This window comes from Nematostella vectensis, chromosome 5, assembly GCF_932526225.1.
Source record: "Nematostella vectensis chromosome 5, jaNemVect1.1, whole genome shotgun sequence".
NCBI classification, from domain to species: domain Eukaryota; kingdom Metazoa; phylum Cnidaria; class Anthozoa; order Actiniaria; family Edwardsiidae; genus Nematostella; species Nematostella vectensis.
In genome coordinates, this window is record NC_064038.1 from 18,646,895 (window position 1) to 18,659,687 (window position 12,793).

The 12,793-nt window shown below is 46.6% G+C and overlaps 64 non-coding genes and 5 pseudogenes across 64 annotated transcripts; all 69 read left to right on the plus strand.

The window, feature by feature from the left end:
* The first annotated feature begins 2 nt into the window (after positions 1–2).
* Positions 3–121, plus strand: LOC125565994. The gene has a single exon (XR_007311002.1). It is a non-coding gene; the product is annotated as a 5S ribosomal RNA (ribosomal RNA).
* Positions 122–188: 67 nt separating this feature from the next.
* On the plus strand, positions 189–307 carry LOC125565197. The gene has a single exon (XR_007310213.1). It is a non-coding gene; the product is annotated as a 5S ribosomal RNA (ribosomal RNA).
* A 67-nt stretch (positions 308–374) lies between these two features.
* LOC125564435 lies at positions 375–493 on the plus strand. The gene has a single exon (XR_007309453.1). It is a non-coding gene; the product is annotated as a 5S ribosomal RNA (ribosomal RNA).
* A 67-nt stretch (positions 494–560) lies between these two features.
* On the plus strand, positions 561–679 carry LOC125566255. Its single transcript, XR_007311262.1, has one exon. It is a non-coding gene; the product is annotated as a 5S ribosomal RNA (ribosomal RNA).
* Positions 680–746: 67 nt separating this feature from the next.
* On the plus strand, positions 747–865 carry LOC125566089. The gene has a single exon (XR_007311096.1). It is a non-coding gene; the product is annotated as a 5S ribosomal RNA (ribosomal RNA).
* Positions 866–932: 67 nt separating this feature from the next.
* On the plus strand, positions 933–1,051 carry LOC125563875. The gene has a single exon (XR_007308894.1). It is a non-coding gene; the product is annotated as a 5S ribosomal RNA (ribosomal RNA).
* A 67-nt stretch (positions 1,052–1,118) lies between these two features.
* LOC125565561 lies at positions 1,119–1,237 on the plus strand. Its single transcript, XR_007310573.1, has one exon. It is a non-coding gene; the product is annotated as a 5S ribosomal RNA (ribosomal RNA).
* A 67-nt stretch (positions 1,238–1,304) lies between these two features.
* LOC125566494 lies at positions 1,305–1,423 on the plus strand. The gene has a single exon (XR_007311503.1). It is a non-coding gene; the product is annotated as a 5S ribosomal RNA (ribosomal RNA).
* A 67-nt stretch (positions 1,424–1,490) lies between these two features.
* Positions 1,491–1,609, plus strand: LOC125565277. The gene has a single exon (XR_007310292.1). It is a non-coding gene; the product is annotated as a 5S ribosomal RNA (ribosomal RNA).
* A 67-nt stretch (positions 1,610–1,676) lies between these two features.
* LOC125565229 lies at positions 1,677–1,795 on the plus strand. The gene has a single exon (XR_007310244.1). It is a non-coding gene; the product is annotated as a 5S ribosomal RNA (ribosomal RNA).
* Positions 1,796–1,862: 67 nt separating this feature from the next.
* LOC125566736 lies at positions 1,863–1,981 on the plus strand (annotated as a pseudogene).
* A 67-nt stretch (positions 1,982–2,048) lies between these two features.
* LOC125565562 lies at positions 2,049–2,167 on the plus strand. Its single transcript, XR_007310574.1, has one exon. It is a non-coding gene; the product is annotated as a 5S ribosomal RNA (ribosomal RNA).
* Positions 2,168–2,234: 67 nt separating this feature from the next.
* Positions 2,235–2,353, plus strand: LOC125566495. Its single transcript, XR_007311504.1, has one exon. It is a non-coding gene; the product is annotated as a 5S ribosomal RNA (ribosomal RNA).
* Positions 2,354–2,420: 67 nt separating this feature from the next.
* LOC125565278 lies at positions 2,421–2,539 on the plus strand. The gene has a single exon (XR_007310293.1). It is a non-coding gene; the product is annotated as a 5S ribosomal RNA (ribosomal RNA).
* A 67-nt stretch (positions 2,540–2,606) lies between these two features.
* Positions 2,607–2,725, plus strand: LOC125565231. Its single transcript, XR_007310246.1, has one exon. It is a non-coding gene; the product is annotated as a 5S ribosomal RNA (ribosomal RNA).
* A 67-nt stretch (positions 2,726–2,792) lies between these two features.
* On the plus strand, positions 2,793–2,911 carry LOC125566738 (annotated as a pseudogene).
* Positions 2,912–2,978: 67 nt separating this feature from the next.
* Positions 2,979–3,097, plus strand: LOC125564088. The gene has a single exon (XR_007309107.1). It is a non-coding gene; the product is annotated as a 5S ribosomal RNA (ribosomal RNA).
* Positions 3,098–3,164: 67 nt separating this feature from the next.
* On the plus strand, positions 3,165–3,283 carry LOC125565563. Its single transcript, XR_007310575.1, has one exon. It is a non-coding gene; the product is annotated as a 5S ribosomal RNA (ribosomal RNA).
* A 67-nt stretch (positions 3,284–3,350) lies between these two features.
* Positions 3,351–3,469, plus strand: LOC125564732. Its single transcript, XR_007309752.1, has one exon. It is a non-coding gene; the product is annotated as a 5S ribosomal RNA (ribosomal RNA).
* A 67-nt stretch (positions 3,470–3,536) lies between these two features.
* On the plus strand, positions 3,537–3,655 carry LOC125565885. Its single transcript, XR_007310894.1, has one exon. It is a non-coding gene; the product is annotated as a 5S ribosomal RNA (ribosomal RNA).
* A 67-nt stretch (positions 3,656–3,722) lies between these two features.
* LOC125565995 lies at positions 3,723–3,841 on the plus strand. Its single transcript, XR_007311003.1, has one exon. It is a non-coding gene; the product is annotated as a 5S ribosomal RNA (ribosomal RNA).
* Positions 3,842–3,908: 67 nt separating this feature from the next.
* Positions 3,909–4,027, plus strand: LOC125565734. Its single transcript, XR_007310745.1, has one exon. It is a non-coding gene; the product is annotated as a 5S ribosomal RNA (ribosomal RNA).
* A 67-nt stretch (positions 4,028–4,094) lies between these two features.
* LOC125564436 lies at positions 4,095–4,213 on the plus strand. Its single transcript, XR_007309454.1, has one exon. It is a non-coding gene; the product is annotated as a 5S ribosomal RNA (ribosomal RNA).
* Positions 4,214–4,280: 67 nt separating this feature from the next.
* On the plus strand, positions 4,281–4,399 carry LOC125564993. Its single transcript, XR_007310011.1, has one exon. It is a non-coding gene; the product is annotated as a 5S ribosomal RNA (ribosomal RNA).
* Positions 4,400–4,466: 67 nt separating this feature from the next.
* On the plus strand, positions 4,467–4,585 carry LOC125566100. Its single transcript, XR_007311107.1, has one exon. It is a non-coding gene; the product is annotated as a 5S ribosomal RNA (ribosomal RNA).
* A 67-nt stretch (positions 4,586–4,652) lies between these two features.
* LOC125563876 lies at positions 4,653–4,771 on the plus strand. The gene has a single exon (XR_007308895.1). It is a non-coding gene; the product is annotated as a 5S ribosomal RNA (ribosomal RNA).
* Positions 4,772–4,838: 67 nt separating this feature from the next.
* On the plus strand, positions 4,839–4,957 carry LOC125565794. The gene has a single exon (XR_007310805.1). It is a non-coding gene; the product is annotated as a 5S ribosomal RNA (ribosomal RNA).
* Positions 4,958–5,024: 67 nt separating this feature from the next.
* Positions 5,025–5,143, plus strand: LOC125566496. The gene has a single exon (XR_007311505.1). It is a non-coding gene; the product is annotated as a 5S ribosomal RNA (ribosomal RNA).
* A 67-nt stretch (positions 5,144–5,210) lies between these two features.
* LOC125565279 lies at positions 5,211–5,329 on the plus strand. The gene has a single exon (XR_007310294.1). It is a non-coding gene; the product is annotated as a 5S ribosomal RNA (ribosomal RNA).
* Positions 5,330–5,396: 67 nt separating this feature from the next.
* LOC125565232 lies at positions 5,397–5,515 on the plus strand. The gene has a single exon (XR_007310247.1). It is a non-coding gene; the product is annotated as a 5S ribosomal RNA (ribosomal RNA).
* A 67-nt stretch (positions 5,516–5,582) lies between these two features.
* On the plus strand, positions 5,583–5,701 carry LOC125566739 (annotated as a pseudogene).
* Positions 5,702–5,768: 67 nt separating this feature from the next.
* On the plus strand, positions 5,769–5,887 carry LOC125564089. Its single transcript, XR_007309108.1, has one exon. It is a non-coding gene; the product is annotated as a 5S ribosomal RNA (ribosomal RNA).
* A 67-nt stretch (positions 5,888–5,954) lies between these two features.
* LOC125565564 lies at positions 5,955–6,073 on the plus strand. The gene has a single exon (XR_007310576.1). It is a non-coding gene; the product is annotated as a 5S ribosomal RNA (ribosomal RNA).
* A 67-nt stretch (positions 6,074–6,140) lies between these two features.
* Positions 6,141–6,259, plus strand: LOC125564733. Its single transcript, XR_007309753.1, has one exon. It is a non-coding gene; the product is annotated as a 5S ribosomal RNA (ribosomal RNA).
* Positions 6,260–6,326: 67 nt separating this feature from the next.
* On the plus strand, positions 6,327–6,445 carry LOC125565813. The gene has a single exon (XR_007310823.1). It is a non-coding gene; the product is annotated as a 5S ribosomal RNA (ribosomal RNA).
* Positions 6,446–6,512: 67 nt separating this feature from the next.
* On the plus strand, positions 6,513–6,631 carry LOC125565996. Its single transcript, XR_007311004.1, has one exon. It is a non-coding gene; the product is annotated as a 5S ribosomal RNA (ribosomal RNA).
* Positions 6,632–6,698: 67 nt separating this feature from the next.
* On the plus strand, positions 6,699–6,817 carry LOC125565198. The gene has a single exon (XR_007310214.1). It is a non-coding gene; the product is annotated as a 5S ribosomal RNA (ribosomal RNA).
* A 67-nt stretch (positions 6,818–6,884) lies between these two features.
* LOC125564437 lies at positions 6,885–7,003 on the plus strand. The gene has a single exon (XR_007309455.1). It is a non-coding gene; the product is annotated as a 5S ribosomal RNA (ribosomal RNA).
* Positions 7,004–7,070: 67 nt separating this feature from the next.
* LOC125566015 lies at positions 7,071–7,189 on the plus strand. Its single transcript, XR_007311023.1, has one exon. It is a non-coding gene; the product is annotated as a 5S ribosomal RNA (ribosomal RNA).
* Positions 7,190–7,256: 67 nt separating this feature from the next.
* Positions 7,257–7,375, plus strand: LOC125564030. The gene has a single exon (XR_007309048.1). It is a non-coding gene; the product is annotated as a 5S ribosomal RNA (ribosomal RNA).
* Positions 7,376–7,442: 67 nt separating this feature from the next.
* On the plus strand, positions 7,443–7,561 carry LOC125565895. The gene has a single exon (XR_007310904.1). It is a non-coding gene; the product is annotated as a 5S ribosomal RNA (ribosomal RNA).
* Positions 7,562–7,628: 67 nt separating this feature from the next.
* On the plus strand, positions 7,629–7,747 carry LOC125565841. Its single transcript, XR_007310850.1, has one exon. It is a non-coding gene; the product is annotated as a 5S ribosomal RNA (ribosomal RNA).
* A 67-nt stretch (positions 7,748–7,814) lies between these two features.
* LOC125566498 lies at positions 7,815–7,933 on the plus strand. Its single transcript, XR_007311507.1, has one exon. It is a non-coding gene; the product is annotated as a 5S ribosomal RNA (ribosomal RNA).
* A 67-nt stretch (positions 7,934–8,000) lies between these two features.
* On the plus strand, positions 8,001–8,119 carry LOC125563415. Its single transcript, XR_007308434.1, has one exon. It is a non-coding gene; the product is annotated as a 5S ribosomal RNA (ribosomal RNA).
* A 67-nt stretch (positions 8,120–8,186) lies between these two features.
* Positions 8,187–8,305, plus strand: LOC125565233. The gene has a single exon (XR_007310248.1). It is a non-coding gene; the product is annotated as a 5S ribosomal RNA (ribosomal RNA).
* A 67-nt stretch (positions 8,306–8,372) lies between these two features.
* On the plus strand, positions 8,373–8,491 carry LOC125566438. The gene has a single exon (XR_007311447.1). It is a non-coding gene; the product is annotated as a 5S ribosomal RNA (ribosomal RNA).
* Positions 8,492–8,558: 67 nt separating this feature from the next.
* Positions 8,559–8,678, plus strand: LOC125566314. The gene has a single exon (XR_007311321.1). It is a non-coding gene; the product is annotated as a 5S ribosomal RNA (ribosomal RNA).
* Positions 8,679–8,745: 67 nt separating this feature from the next.
* Positions 8,746–8,864, plus strand: LOC125565565. The gene has a single exon (XR_007310577.1). It is a non-coding gene; the product is annotated as a 5S ribosomal RNA (ribosomal RNA).
* Positions 8,865–8,931: 67 nt separating this feature from the next.
* On the plus strand, positions 8,932–9,050 carry LOC125566499. Its single transcript, XR_007311508.1, has one exon. It is a non-coding gene; the product is annotated as a 5S ribosomal RNA (ribosomal RNA).
* A 67-nt stretch (positions 9,051–9,117) lies between these two features.
* Positions 9,118–9,236, plus strand: LOC125566111. The gene has a single exon (XR_007311118.1). It is a non-coding gene; the product is annotated as a 5S ribosomal RNA (ribosomal RNA).
* A 67-nt stretch (positions 9,237–9,303) lies between these two features.
* On the plus strand, positions 9,304–9,422 carry LOC125564354. Its single transcript, XR_007309373.1, has one exon. It is a non-coding gene; the product is annotated as a 5S ribosomal RNA (ribosomal RNA).
* Positions 9,423–9,489: 67 nt separating this feature from the next.
* Positions 9,490–9,608, plus strand: LOC125565042. The gene has a single exon (XR_007310060.1). It is a non-coding gene; the product is annotated as a 5S ribosomal RNA (ribosomal RNA).
* A 67-nt stretch (positions 9,609–9,675) lies between these two features.
* On the plus strand, positions 9,676–9,794 carry LOC125565756. The gene has a single exon (XR_007310767.1). It is a non-coding gene; the product is annotated as a 5S ribosomal RNA (ribosomal RNA).
* A 67-nt stretch (positions 9,795–9,861) lies between these two features.
* LOC125563683 lies at positions 9,862–9,980 on the plus strand. Its single transcript, XR_007308703.1, has one exon. It is a non-coding gene; the product is annotated as a 5S ribosomal RNA (ribosomal RNA).
* Positions 9,981–10,047: 67 nt separating this feature from the next.
* Positions 10,048–10,166, plus strand: LOC125564281. The gene has a single exon (XR_007309301.1). It is a non-coding gene; the product is annotated as a 5S ribosomal RNA (ribosomal RNA).
* A 67-nt stretch (positions 10,167–10,233) lies between these two features.
* Positions 10,234–10,352, plus strand: LOC125565928. The gene has a single exon (XR_007310936.1). It is a non-coding gene; the product is annotated as a 5S ribosomal RNA (ribosomal RNA).
* Positions 10,353–10,419: 67 nt separating this feature from the next.
* LOC125566959 lies at positions 10,420–10,538 on the plus strand (annotated as a pseudogene).
* A 67-nt stretch (positions 10,539–10,605) lies between these two features.
* LOC125566122 lies at positions 10,606–10,724 on the plus strand. The gene has a single exon (XR_007311129.1). It is a non-coding gene; the product is annotated as a 5S ribosomal RNA (ribosomal RNA).
* Positions 10,725–10,791: 67 nt separating this feature from the next.
* Positions 10,792–10,910, plus strand: LOC125565567. Its single transcript, XR_007310579.1, has one exon. It is a non-coding gene; the product is annotated as a 5S ribosomal RNA (ribosomal RNA).
* A 67-nt stretch (positions 10,911–10,977) lies between these two features.
* On the plus strand, positions 10,978–11,096 carry LOC125563730. The gene has a single exon (XR_007308750.1). It is a non-coding gene; the product is annotated as a 5S ribosomal RNA (ribosomal RNA).
* Positions 11,097–11,163: 67 nt separating this feature from the next.
* Positions 11,164–11,282, plus strand: LOC125563877. The gene has a single exon (XR_007308896.1). It is a non-coding gene; the product is annotated as a 5S ribosomal RNA (ribosomal RNA).
* A 67-nt stretch (positions 11,283–11,349) lies between these two features.
* On the plus strand, positions 11,350–11,468 carry LOC125564548. The gene has a single exon (XR_007309567.1). It is a non-coding gene; the product is annotated as a 5S ribosomal RNA (ribosomal RNA).
* A 67-nt stretch (positions 11,469–11,535) lies between these two features.
* LOC125564206 lies at positions 11,536–11,654 on the plus strand. Its single transcript, XR_007309226.1, has one exon. It is a non-coding gene; the product is annotated as a 5S ribosomal RNA (ribosomal RNA).
* A 67-nt stretch (positions 11,655–11,721) lies between these two features.
* LOC125565322 lies at positions 11,722–11,840 on the plus strand. The gene has a single exon (XR_007310336.1). It is a non-coding gene; the product is annotated as a 5S ribosomal RNA (ribosomal RNA).
* A 67-nt stretch (positions 11,841–11,907) lies between these two features.
* Positions 11,908–12,026, plus strand: LOC125564735. The gene has a single exon (XR_007309755.1). It is a non-coding gene; the product is annotated as a 5S ribosomal RNA (ribosomal RNA).
* Positions 12,027–12,093: 67 nt separating this feature from the next.
* On the plus strand, positions 12,094–12,212 carry LOC125564438. The gene has a single exon (XR_007309456.1). It is a non-coding gene; the product is annotated as a 5S ribosomal RNA (ribosomal RNA).
* Positions 12,213–12,279: 67 nt separating this feature from the next.
* Positions 12,280–12,398, plus strand: LOC125566756 (annotated as a pseudogene).
* A 67-nt stretch (positions 12,399–12,465) lies between these two features.
* LOC125565199 lies at positions 12,466–12,584 on the plus strand. Its single transcript, XR_007310215.1, has one exon. It is a non-coding gene; the product is annotated as a 5S ribosomal RNA (ribosomal RNA).
* A 67-nt stretch (positions 12,585–12,651) lies between these two features.
* LOC125565796 lies at positions 12,652–12,770 on the plus strand. Its single transcript, XR_007310807.1, has one exon. It is a non-coding gene; the product is annotated as a 5S ribosomal RNA (ribosomal RNA).
* The last annotated feature ends 23 nt before the right edge of the window (positions 12,771–12,793 follow it).

Consider the following 12,793-nt stretch of genomic DNA (forward strand, 5'->3'; position numbering starts at 1 on the left):
TCGTCTACGGCCATACCACTGAGAAAGCACCGGTTCCCGTCCGATTACCGAAGTTAAGCTCATTAGGGCACGGTTAGTACTTGGACGGGTGACCGCCTGGAAATACCGTGTGCTGTAGGCATTTCCTTTTTGTTACCGAAGTACTCACAGGACTGTTATATAAAATCTATTTCTTACACACTTCTGTCGTCTACGGCCATACCACTGAGAAAGCACCGGTTCTCGTCCGATCACCGTAGTTAAGCTCAGTAGGGCACGGTTAGTACTTGGACGGGTGACCGCCTGGGAATACCGTGTGCTGTACGCATTTCCTTTTTCTTATCGATGTACTCACAGGACTGTTATATAATAGATAGACCTTACACAGTTCTATCGTCTACGGCCATACCACTGAGAAAGCACCGGTTCTCGTCCGATCACCGAAGTTAAGCTCAGTAGGGCGCGGTAAGTACTTGGATGGGTGACCGCTTCGGAATACCGTGTGCTGTAGGCATTTCCTTTTTGTTACCGAAGTACTCACAGGACTGTTATATCAAATCTATTTCTTATACAGTTCTGTCGTCTACGGCCATACCACTGAGAAAGCACCGGTTCTCGTCCGATCACCGTAGTTAAGCTCAGTAGGGCACGGCTAGTACTTGGATTGGTGACCGCCTGGGAATACCGTCTGCTGTAGGCATTTCCTTTTTGTTATCGAGGTACTCACAGGACTGTTATATAATAGATAGATCTTAAACAGTTCTATCGTCTACGGCCATACCACTGAGAAAGCACCGGTTCTCGTCCGATCACCGAAGTTAAGCTCAGTAGGGCGCGGTTAGTACTTGGATGGGTGACCGCCTGGGAATACCGTGTGCTGTAGGCATTTCCTTTTTGTCATCGAAGTACTAACAGGACTGTTATATAATAGATAGATCTTAAACAGTTCTGTCGTCTACGACCATACCACTGAGAAAGCACCGGTTCTCGTCCGATCACCGAAGTTAAGCTCAGTAGGGCGCGGTTAGTACTTGGATGGGTGACCGCCTGGGAATACCGTGTGCTGTAGGCATTTCCTTTTTGTCATCGAAGTACTCACAGGACTGTTATATAATAGATAGATCTTACACAGTTCTATCGTCTACGGCCATACCACTTAGAAAGCACCGGTTCTCGTCCGATCACCGAAGTTAAGCTCAGTAGGGCGCGGTAAGTACTTGGATGGGTGACCGCTTCGGAATACCGTGTGCTGTAGGCATTTCCTTTTTGTCATCGAAGTACTCACAGGACTGTTATATAATATATATTTCTTACACAGTTCTATCGTCTACGGCCATACCACTTAGAAAGCACCGGTTCTCGTCCCATCACCGAAGTTAAGCTCAGTAGGGCGCGGTAAGTACTTGGATGGGTGACCGCTTCGGAATACCGTGTGCTGTAGGCATTTCCTTTTTGTTACAAAAGTGCTCACAGGACTGTTATATAAAATCTATTTCTTACACAGTTCTGTCGTCTACGGCCATACCACTGAGAAAGCACCGGTTCTCTACCGATCACCGTAGTTAAGCTCAGTAGGGCACGGTTAGTACTTGGATGGGTGACCGCCTGCGAATACCGTGTGCTGTAGGCATTTCCTTTTTGTTATCGAGGTACTCACAGGACTGTTATATAATAGATAGATCTTAAACAGTTCTGTCGTCTACGACCATACCACTGAGAAAGCACCGGTTCTCGTCCGATCACCGAATTTAAGCTCAGTAGGGCGCGGTTAGTACTTGGATGGGTGACCGCCTGGGAATACCGTGTGCTGTAGGCATTTCATTTTTGTCATCGAAGTACTCACAGGACTGTTATATAATAGATAGATCTTACACAGTTCTATCGTCTACGGCCATACCACTTAGAAAGCACCGGTTCTCGTCCCATCACCTAAGTTAAGCTCAGTAGGGCACGGTAAGTACTTGGATGGGTGACCGCTTCGGAATACCGTGTGCTGTAGGCATTTCCTTTTTGTCATCGAAGTACTCACAGGACTGTTATATAATAGATAGATCTTACACAGTTCTATCGTCTACGGCCATACCACTTAGAAAGCACCGGTTCTCGTCCGATCACCGAAGTTAAGCTCAGTAGGGCGCGGTAAGTACTTGGATGGGTGACCGCTTCGGAATACCGTGTGCTGTAGGCATTTCCTTTTTGTCATCGAAGTACTCACAGGACTGTTATATAATATATATTTCTTACACAGTTCTATCGTCTACGGCCATACCACTTAGAAAGCACCGGTTCTCGTCCCATCACCGAAGTTAAGCTCAGTAGGGCGCGGTAAGTACTTGGATGGGTGACCGCTTCGGAATACCGTGTGCTGTAGGCATTTCCTTTTTGTTACAAAAGTGCTCACAGGACTGTTATATAAAATCTATTTCTTACACAGTTCTGTCGTCTACGGCCATACCACTGAGAAAGCACCGGTTCTCTACCGATCACCGTAGTTAAGCTCAGTAGGGCACGGTTAGTACTTGGATGGGTGACCGCCTGCGAATACCGTGTGCTGTAGGCATTTCCTTTTTGTTATCGAGGTACTCACAGGACTGTTATATAATAGATAGATCTTAAACAGTTCTGTCGTCTACGACCATACCACTGAGAAAGCACCGGTTCTCGTCCGATCACCGAATTTAAGCTCAGTAGGGCGCGGTTAGTACTTGGATGGGTGACCGCCTGGGAATACCGTGTGCTGTAGGCATTTCATTTTTGTCATCGAAGTACTCACAGGACTGTTATATAATAGATAGATCTTACACAGTTCTATCGTCTACGGCCATACCACTTAGAAAGCACCGGTTCTCGTCCCATCACCTAAGTTAAGCTCAGTAGGGCACGGTAAGTACTTGGATGGGTGACCGCTTCGGAATACCGTGTGCTGTAGGCATTTCCTTTTTGTCATCGAAGTACTCACAGGACTGTTATATAATAGATAGATCTTACACAGTTCTATCGTCTACGGCCATACCACTTAGAAAGCACCGGTTCTCGTCCGATCACCGAAGTTAAGCTCAGTAGGGCGCGGTTAGTACTTGGATGGGTGACCGCCTGGGAATACCGTGTGCTGTAGGCATTTCCATTTTGTCATCGAAGTACTCACAGGACTGTTATATAATAGATAGGTCTTACACAGTTCTATCGTCTACGGCCATACCACTTAGAAAGCACCGGTTCTCGTCCGATCACCGAAGTTAAGCTCAGTAGGGCGCGGTAAGTACTTGGATGGGTGACCGCTTCGGAATACCGTGTGCTGTAGGCATTTCCTTTTTCTTACCAAAGTACTCACAGGACTGTTATATAAAATCTATTTCTTACACAGTTCTGTCGTCTACGGCCATACCACTGAGAAAGCACCGGTTCTCGTCCGATCACCGTAGTTAAGCTCATTAGGGCACGGTTAGTACTTGGATGGGTGACCGCCTGAGAATACCGTGTGCTGTAGGCATTTTCTTTTTGTTATCGTGGTACTCACAGGACTGTTATATAATAGATAGATCTTAAACAGTTCTGTCGTCTACGGCCATACCACTGAGAAAGCACCGGTTCTCGTCCGATCACCGAAGTTAAGCTCAGTAGGGCGCGGAAAGTACTTGGATGGGTGACCGCTTCGGAATACAGTGTGCTGTAGGCATTTCCTTTTTGTTACCGAAGTACTCACAGGACTGTTATATAAAATCTATTTCTTACACAGTTCTGTCGTCTACGGCCATACCACTGAGAAAGCACCGGTTCCCGTCCGATTACCGAAGTTAAGCTCATTAGGGCACGGTTAGTACTTGGACGGGTGACCGCCTGGAAATACCGTGTGCTGTAGGCATTTCCTTTTTGTTACCGAAGTACTCACAGGACTGTTATATAAAATCTATTTCTTACACACTTCTGTCGTCTACGGCCATACCACTGAGAAAGCACCGGTTCTCGTCCGATCACCGTAGTTAAGCTCAGTAGGGCACGGTTAGTACTTGGACGGGTGACCGCCTGGGAATACCGTGTGCTGTACCCATTTCCTTTTTCTTATCGATGTACTCACAGGACTGTTATATAATAGATAGACCTTACACAGTTCTATCGTCTACGGCCATACCACTGAGAAAGCACCGGTTCTCGTCCGATCACCGAAGTTAAGCTCAGTAGGGCGCGGTAAGTACTTGGATGGGTGACCGCTTCGGAATACCGTGTGCTGTAGGCATTTCCTTTTTGTTACCGAAGTACTCACAGGACTGTTATATCAAATCTATTTCTTATACAGTTCTGTCGTCTACGGCCATACCACTGAGAAAGCACCGGTTCTCGTCCGATCACCGTAGTTAAGCTCAGTAGGGCACGGCTAGTACTTGGATTGGTGACCGCCTGGGAATACCGTGTGCTGTAGGCATTTCCTTTTTGTTATCGAGGTACTCACAGGACTGTTATATAATAGATAGATCTTAAACAGTTCTATCGTCTACGGCCATACCACTGAGAAAGCACCGGTTCTCGTCCGATCACCGAAGTTAAGCTCAGTAGGGCGCGGTTAGTACTTGGATGGGTGACCGCCTGGGAATACCGTGTGCTGTAGGCATTTCCTTTTTGTCATCGAAGTACTAACAGGACTGTTATATAATAGATAGATCTTAAACAGTTCTGTCGTCTACGACCATACCACTGAGAAAGCACCGGTTCTCGTCCGATCACCGAAGTTAAGCTCAGTAGGGCGCGGTTAGTACTTGGATGGGTGACCGCCTGGGAATACCGTGTGCTGTAGGCATTTCCTTTTTGTCATCGAAGTACTCACAGGACTGTTATATAATAGATAGATCTTACACAGTTCTATCGTCTACGGCCATACCACTTAGAAAGCACCGGTTCTCGTTCGATCACCGAAGTTAAGCTCAGTAGGGCGCGGTAAGTACTTGGATGGGTGACCGCTTCGGAATACCGTGTGCTGTAGGCATTTCCTTTTTGTCATCGAAGTACTCACAGGACTGTTATATAATATATATTTCTTACACAGTTCTATCGTCTACGGCCATACCACTTAGAAAGCACCGGTTCTCGTCCCATCACCGAAGTTAAGCTCAGTAGGGCGCGGTAAGTACTTGGATGGGTGACCGCTTCGGAATACCGTGTGCTGTAGGCATTTCCTTTTTGTTACAAAAGTGCTCACAGGACTGTTATATAAAATCTATTTCTTACACAGTTCTGTCGTCTACGGCCATACCACTGAGAAAGCACCGGTTCTCTACCGATCACCGTAGTTAAGCTCAGTAGGGCACGGTTAGTACTTGGATGGGTGACCGCCTGCGAATACCGTGTGCTGTAGGCATTTCCTTTTTGTTATCGAGGTACTCACAGGACTGTTATATAATAGATAGATCTTAAACAGTTCTGTCGTCTACGACCATACCACTGAGAAAGCACCGGTTCTCGTCCGATCACCGAATTTAAGCTCAGTAGGGCGCGGTTAGTACTTGGATGGGTGACCGCCTGGGAATACCGTGTGCTGTAGGCATTTCATTTTTGTCATCGAAGTACTCACAGGACTGTTATATAATAGATAGATCTTACACAGTTCTATCGTCTACGGCCATACCACTTAGAAAGCACCGGTTCTCGTCCCATCACCTAAGTTAAGCTCAGTAGGGCACGGTAAGTACTTGGATGGGTGACCGCTTCGGAATACCGTGTGCTGTAGGCATTTCCTTTTTGTCATCGAAGTACTCACAGGACTGTTATATAATAGATAGATCTTACACAGTTCTATCGTCTACGGCCATACCACTTAGAAAGCACCGGTTCTCGTCCGATCACCGAAGTTAAGCTCAGTAGGGCGCGGTTAGTACTTGGATGGGTGACCGCCTGGGAATACCGTGTGCTGTAGGCATTTCCATTTTGTCATCGAAGTACTCACAGGACTGTTATATAATAGATAGGTCTTACACAGTTCTATCGTCTACGGCCATACCACTTAGAAAGCACCGGTTCTCGTCCGATCACCGAAGTTAAGCTCAGTAGGGCGCGGTAAGTACTTGGATGGGTGACCGCTTCGGAATACCGTGTGCTGTAGGCATTTCCTTTTTCTTACCAAAGTACTCACACGACTGTTATATAAAATCTATTTCTTACACAGTTCTGTCGTCTACGGCCATACCACTGAGAAAGCACCGGTTCTCGTCCGATCACCGTAGTTAAGCTCATTAGGGCACGGTTAGTACTTGGATGGGTGACCGCCTGAGAATACCGTGTGCTGTAGGCATTTTCTTTTTGTTATCGTGGTACTCACAGGACTGTTATATAATAGATAGATCTTAAACAGTTCTGTCGTCTACGGCCATACCACTGAGAAAGCACCGGTTCTCGTCCGATCACCGAAGTTAAGCTCAGTAGGGCGCGGTAAGTACTTGGATGGGTGACCGCTTCGTAATACCGTGTGCTGTAGGCATTTCCTTTTTGTTACCGAAGTACTCACAGGACTGTTATATAAAATCTATTTCTTACACAGTTCTGTCGTCTACGGCCATACCACTGAGAAAGCACCGGTTCCCGTCCGATTACCGAAGTTAAGCTCATTAGGGCACGGTTAGTACTTGGACGGGTGACCGCCTGGAAATACCGTGTGCTGTAGGCATTTCCTTTTTGTTACCGAAGTACTCACAGGACTGTTATATAAAATCTATTTCTTACACAGTTCTGTCGTCTACGGCCATACCACTGAGAAAGCACCGGTTCTCGTCCGATCACCGTAGTTAAGCTCAGTAGGGCACGGTTAGTACTTGGACGGGTGACCGCCTGGGAATACCGTGTGCTGTACGCATTTCCTTTTTCTTATCGATGTACTGACAGGACTGTTATATAATAGATAGACCTTACACAGTTCTATCGTCTACGGCCATACCACTGAGAAAGCACCGGTTCTCGTCCGATCACCGAAGTTAAGCTCAGTAGGGCGCGGTAAGTACTTGGATGGGTGACCGCTTCGGAATACCGTGTGCTGTAGGCATTTCCTTTTTGTTACCGAAGTACTCACAGGACTGTTATATCAAATCTATTTCTTATACAGTTCTGTCGTCTACGGCCATACCACTGAGAAAGCACCGGTTCTCGTCCGATCACCGTAGTTAAGCTGAGTAGGGCACGGCTAGTACTTGGATTGGTGACCGCCTGGGAATACCGTGTGCTGTAGGCATTTCCTTTTTGTTATCGAGGTACTCACAGGACTGTTATATTATAGATAGATCTTAAACAGTTCTATCGTCTACGGCCATACCACTGAGAAAGCACCGGTTCTTGTCCGATCACCGAAGTTAAGCTCAGTAGGGCGCGGTTAGTACTTGGATGGGTGACCGCCTGGGAATACCGTGTGCTGTAGGCATTTCCTTTTTGTCATCGAAGTACTAACAGGACTGTTATATAATAGATAGATCTTAAACAGTTCTGTCGTCTACGACCATACCACTGAGAAAGCACCGGTTCTCGTCCGATCACCGAATTTAAGCTCAGTAGGGCGCGGTTAGTACTTGGATGGGTGACCGCCTGGGAATACCGTGTGCTGTTGGCATTTCCTTTTTGTCATCGAAGTACTCACAGGACTGTTATATAATAGATAGATCTTACACAGTTCTATCGTCTATGGCCATACCACTTAGAAAGCACCGGTTCTCGTCCGATCACCGAAGTTAAGCTCAGTAGGGCGCGGTAAGTACTTGGATGGGTGACCGCTTCGGAATACCGTGTGCTGTAGGCATTTCCTTTTTGTCATCGAAGTACTCACAGGACTGTTATATAATATATATTTCTTACACAGTTCTATCGTCTACGGCCATACCACTTAGAAAGCACCGGTTCTCGTCCCATCACCGAAGTTAAGCTCAGTAGGGCGCGGTAAGTACTTGGATGGGTGACCGCTTCGGAATACCGTGTGCTGTAGGCATTTCCTTTTTGTTACAAAAGTGCTCACAGGACTGTTATATAAAATCTATTTCTTACACAGTTCTGTCGTCTACGGCCATACCACTGAGAAAGCACCGGTTCTCGTCCGATCACCGTAGTTAAGCTCAGTAGGGCACGGTTAGTACTTGGATGGGTGACCGCCTGGGAATACCGTGTGCTGTAGGCATTTCCTTTTTGTTATCGAGGTACTCACAGTACTGTTATATAATAGATAGATCTTAAACAGTTCTGTCGTCTACGACCATACCACTGAGAAAGCACCGGTTCTCGTCCGATCACCGAATTTAAGCTCAGTAGGGCGCGGTTAGTACTTGGATGGGTGACCGCCTGGGAATACCGTGTGCTGTAGGCATTTCCTTTTTGTCATCGAAGTACTCACAGGACTGTTATATAATAGATAGATCTTACACAGTTCTATCGTCTACGGCCATACCACTTAGAAAGCACCGGTTCTCGTCCCATCACCGAAGTTAAGCTCAGTAGGGCACGGTAAGTACTTGGATGGGTGACCGCTTCGGAATACCGTGTGCTGTAGGCATTTCCTTTTTGTCATCGAAGTACTCACAGGACTGTTATATAATAGATAGATCTTACACAGTTCTATCGTCTACGGCCATACCACTTAGAAAGCACCGGTTCTCGTCCGATCACTGAAGTTAAGCTCAGTAGGGCGCGGTTAGTACTTGGATGGGTGACCGAATTGGGAATACCGTGTGCTGTAGGCATTTCCTTTTTGTCATCGAAGTACTCACAGGACTGTTATATAATAGATAGATCTTACACAGTTCTATCGTCTACGGCCATACCACTTAGAAAGCACCGGTTCTCGTCCGATCACCGAAGTTAAGCTCAGTAGGGCGCGGTAAGTACTTGGATGGGTGACCGCTTCGGAATACCGTGTGCTGTAGGCATTTCCTTTTTGTCATCGAAGTACTCACAGGACTGTTATATAATATATATTTCTTACACAGTTCTATCGTCTACGGCCATACCACTTAGAAAGCACCGGTTCTCGTCCCATCACCGAAGTTAAGCTCAGTAGGGCGCGGTAAGTACTTGGATGGGTGACCGCTTCGGAATACCGTGTGCTGTAGGCATTTCCTTTTTGTTACAAAAGTGCTCACAGGACTGTTATATAAAATCTATTTCTTACACAGTTCTGTCGTCTACGGCCATACCACTGAGAAAGCACCGGTTCTCGTCCGATCACCGAAGTTAAGCTCAGTAGGGCGCGGTTAGTACTTGGATGGGTGACCGCCTGGGAATACCGTGTGCTGTAGGCATTTCATTTTTGTCATCGAAGTACTCACAGGACTGTTATATAATATATATTTCTTACCCAGTTCTGTCGTCTACGGCCATACCACTGAGAAAGCACCGATTCTCGTCCGATCACCGAAGTTAAGCTCAGTAGGGCGCGGTTAGTACTTGGATGGGTGACCGCCTGGGAATACCGTGTGCTGTAGGCATTTCCTTTTTGTTATCGAGGTACTCACAGGACTGTTATATAATAGATAGATCTTAAACAGTTCTATCGTCTACGGCCATACCACTGAGAAAGCACCGGTTCTCGTCCGATCACCAAAGTTAAGCTCAGTAGGGCGCGGTTAGTACTTGGATGGGTGACCACCTGGTAATACCGTGTGCTGTAGGCATTTACTTTTTGTTTTCGAAGTACTAACAGGACTGTTATATAATAGATAGATCTTACACAGTTCTATCGTCTACGGCCATACCACTGAGAAAGCACCGATTCTCGTCCAATCACCGAAGTTAAGCTCAGTAGGGCGCGGTTAGTACTTGGATGGGTGACCGCCTGGGAATACCGTGTGCTGTAGGCATTTCCTTTTTGTCATCGAAGTACTCACAGGACTGTTATATAATATATATTTCTTACACAGTTCTGTCGTCTACGGCCATACCACTGAGAAAGCACCGGTTCTCGTCCGATCACCGAAGTTAAGCTCAGTCGGGCACGGTTAGTACTTGGATGGATGACCGCCTGGGAATACCGTGTGCTGTAGGCATTTCCTTTTTGTCATCGAGGTACTCACAGGACTGTTATATAATAGATAGATCTTAAACAGTTCTATCGTCTACGGCCATACCACTGAGAAAGCACCGGTTCTCGTCCGATCACCGAATTTAAGCTCAGTAGGGCGCGGTTAGTACTTGGATGGGTGACCGCCTGGGAATACCGTGTGCTGTAGGCATTTCCTTTTTGTCATCGAAGTACTCACAGGACTGTTATATAATAGATAGATCTTACACAGTTCTATCATCTACGGCCATACCACTTAGAAAGCACCGGTTCTCGTCCGATCACCGAAGTTAAGCTCAGTAGGGCGCGGTAAGTACTTGGATGGGTGACCACTTCGGAATACCGTGTGCTGTAGGCATTTCCTTTTTGTTATCGAGGTACTGACAGGACTGTTATATAATAGATAGATGTTACACAGTTCTATCGTTTACGGCCATACCACTGAGAAAGCACCAGTTCTCGTCCGATCACAGAACTTAAAGTCAGTATGGCACGGTTAGTACTTGGACGGGTGACCGCCTGGGAATACCGTGTGCTGTAGGCATTTCCTTTTTGTTATCGAGGTACTCACAGGACTGTTATATAATAGATAGATCTTAAACAGTTCTATCGTCTACGGCCATACCACTGAGAAAGCACCGGTTCTCGTCCGATCACCGAAGTTAAGCTCAGTAGGGCGCGGTTAGTACTTGGATGGGTGACCGCCTGGGAATACCGTGTGCTGTAGGCATTTCATTTTTGTCATCGAAGTACTCACAGGACTGTTATATAATAGATAGATCTTACACAGTTCTATCGTCTACGGCCATACCACTTAGAAAGCACCGGTTCTCGTCCGATCACCGAAGTTAAGCTCAGTAGGGCGCGGTAAGTACTTGGATGGGTGACCGCTTCGGAATACCGTGTGCTGTAGGCATTTCCTTTTTGTTACCAAAGTACTCACAGGACTGTTATATAAAATCTATTTCTTACACAGTTCTGTCGTCTACGGCCATACCACTGAGAAAGCACCGGTTCTCGTACGATCACCGTAGTTAAGCTCAGTAGGGCACGGTTAGTACTTGGATGGGTGACCGCCTGGGAATACCGTGTGCTGTAGGCATTTCCTTTTTGTTATCGAGGTACTCACAGGACTGTTATATAATAGATAGATCTTAAACAGTTCTGTCGTCTACGACCATACCACTGAGAAAGCACCGGTTCTCGTCCGATCACCGAAGTTAAGCTCAGTAGGGCGCGGTTAGTACTTGGATGGGTGACCGCCTGGGAATACCGTGTGCTGTAGGCATTTCCTTTTTGTCATCGAAGTACTCACAGGACTGTTAGATAATAGATAGATCTTACACAGTTCTATCGTCTACGGCCATACCACTTAGAAAGCACCGGTTCTCGTCCGATCACCGAAGTTAAGCTCAGTAGGGCGCGGTAAGTACTTGGATGGGTGACCGCCTGGGAATACCGTGTGCTGTAGGCATTTCCTTTTTGTCATCGAAGTACTCACAGGACTGTTATATAATAGATAGATCTTACACAGTTCTATCGTTTACGGCCATACCACTGAGAAAGCACCAGTTCTCGTCCGATCACCGAAGTTAAGCTCAGTAGGGCGCGGTTAGTACTTGGATGGGTGACCGCCTGGGAATACCGTGTGCTGTAGGCATTTACTTTTTGTTTTCGAAGTACTAACAGGACTGTTATATAATAGATAGATCTTACACAGTTCTATCGTCTACGGCCATACCACTGAAAAAGCACCGGTTCTCGTCCGATCACCGAACTTAAGCTCAGTAGGGCGCGGTTAGTACTTGGATGGGTGACCGCCTGGGAATACCGTGTGCTGTAGGCATTTCCTTTTTGTCATCGAAGTACTCGCAGGACTGTTATATAATATATATTTCTTACACAGTTCTGTCGTCTACGGCCATACCACTGAGAAAGCACCGGTTCTCGTCCGATCACCGTAGTTAAGCTCATTAGGGCACGGTTAGTACTTGGATGGGTGACCGCCTGAGAATACCGTGTGCTGTAGGCATTTTCTTTTTGTTATCGTGGTACTCACACGACTGTTATATAATAGATAGATCTTAAACAGTTCTGTCGTCTACGGCCATACCACTGAGAAAGCACCGGTTCTCGTCCGATCACCGAAGTTAAGCTCAGTAGGGCGCGGTAAGTACTTGGATGGGTGACCGCTTCGGAATACCGTGTGCTGTAGGCATTTCCTTTTTGTTACCGAAGTACTCACAGGACTGTTATATAAAATCTATTTCTTACACAGTTCTGTCGTCTACGGCCATACCACTGAGAAAGCACCGGTTCCCGTCCTATTACCGTAGTTAAGCTCATTAGGGCACGGTTAGTACTTGGACGGGTGACCGCCTGGAAATACCGTGTGCTGTAGGCATTTCCTTTTTGTTACCGAAGTACTCACAGGACTGTTATATAAAATCTATTTCTTACACACTTCTGTCGTCTACGGCCATACCACTGAGAAAGCACCGGTTCTCGTCCGATCACCGTAGTTAAGCTCAGTAGGGCACGGTTAGTACTTGGACGGGTGACCGCCTGGGAATACCGTGTGCTGTACGCATTTCCTTTTTCTTATCGATGTACTCACAGGACTGTTATATAATAGATAGACCTTACACAGTTCTATCGTCTACGGCCATACCACTGAGAAAGCACCGGTTCTCGTCCGATGACCGAAGTTAAGCTCAGTAGGGCGCGGTAAGTACTTGGATGGGTGACCGCTTCGGAATACCGTGTGCTGTAGGCATTTCCTTTTTGTTACCGAAGTAC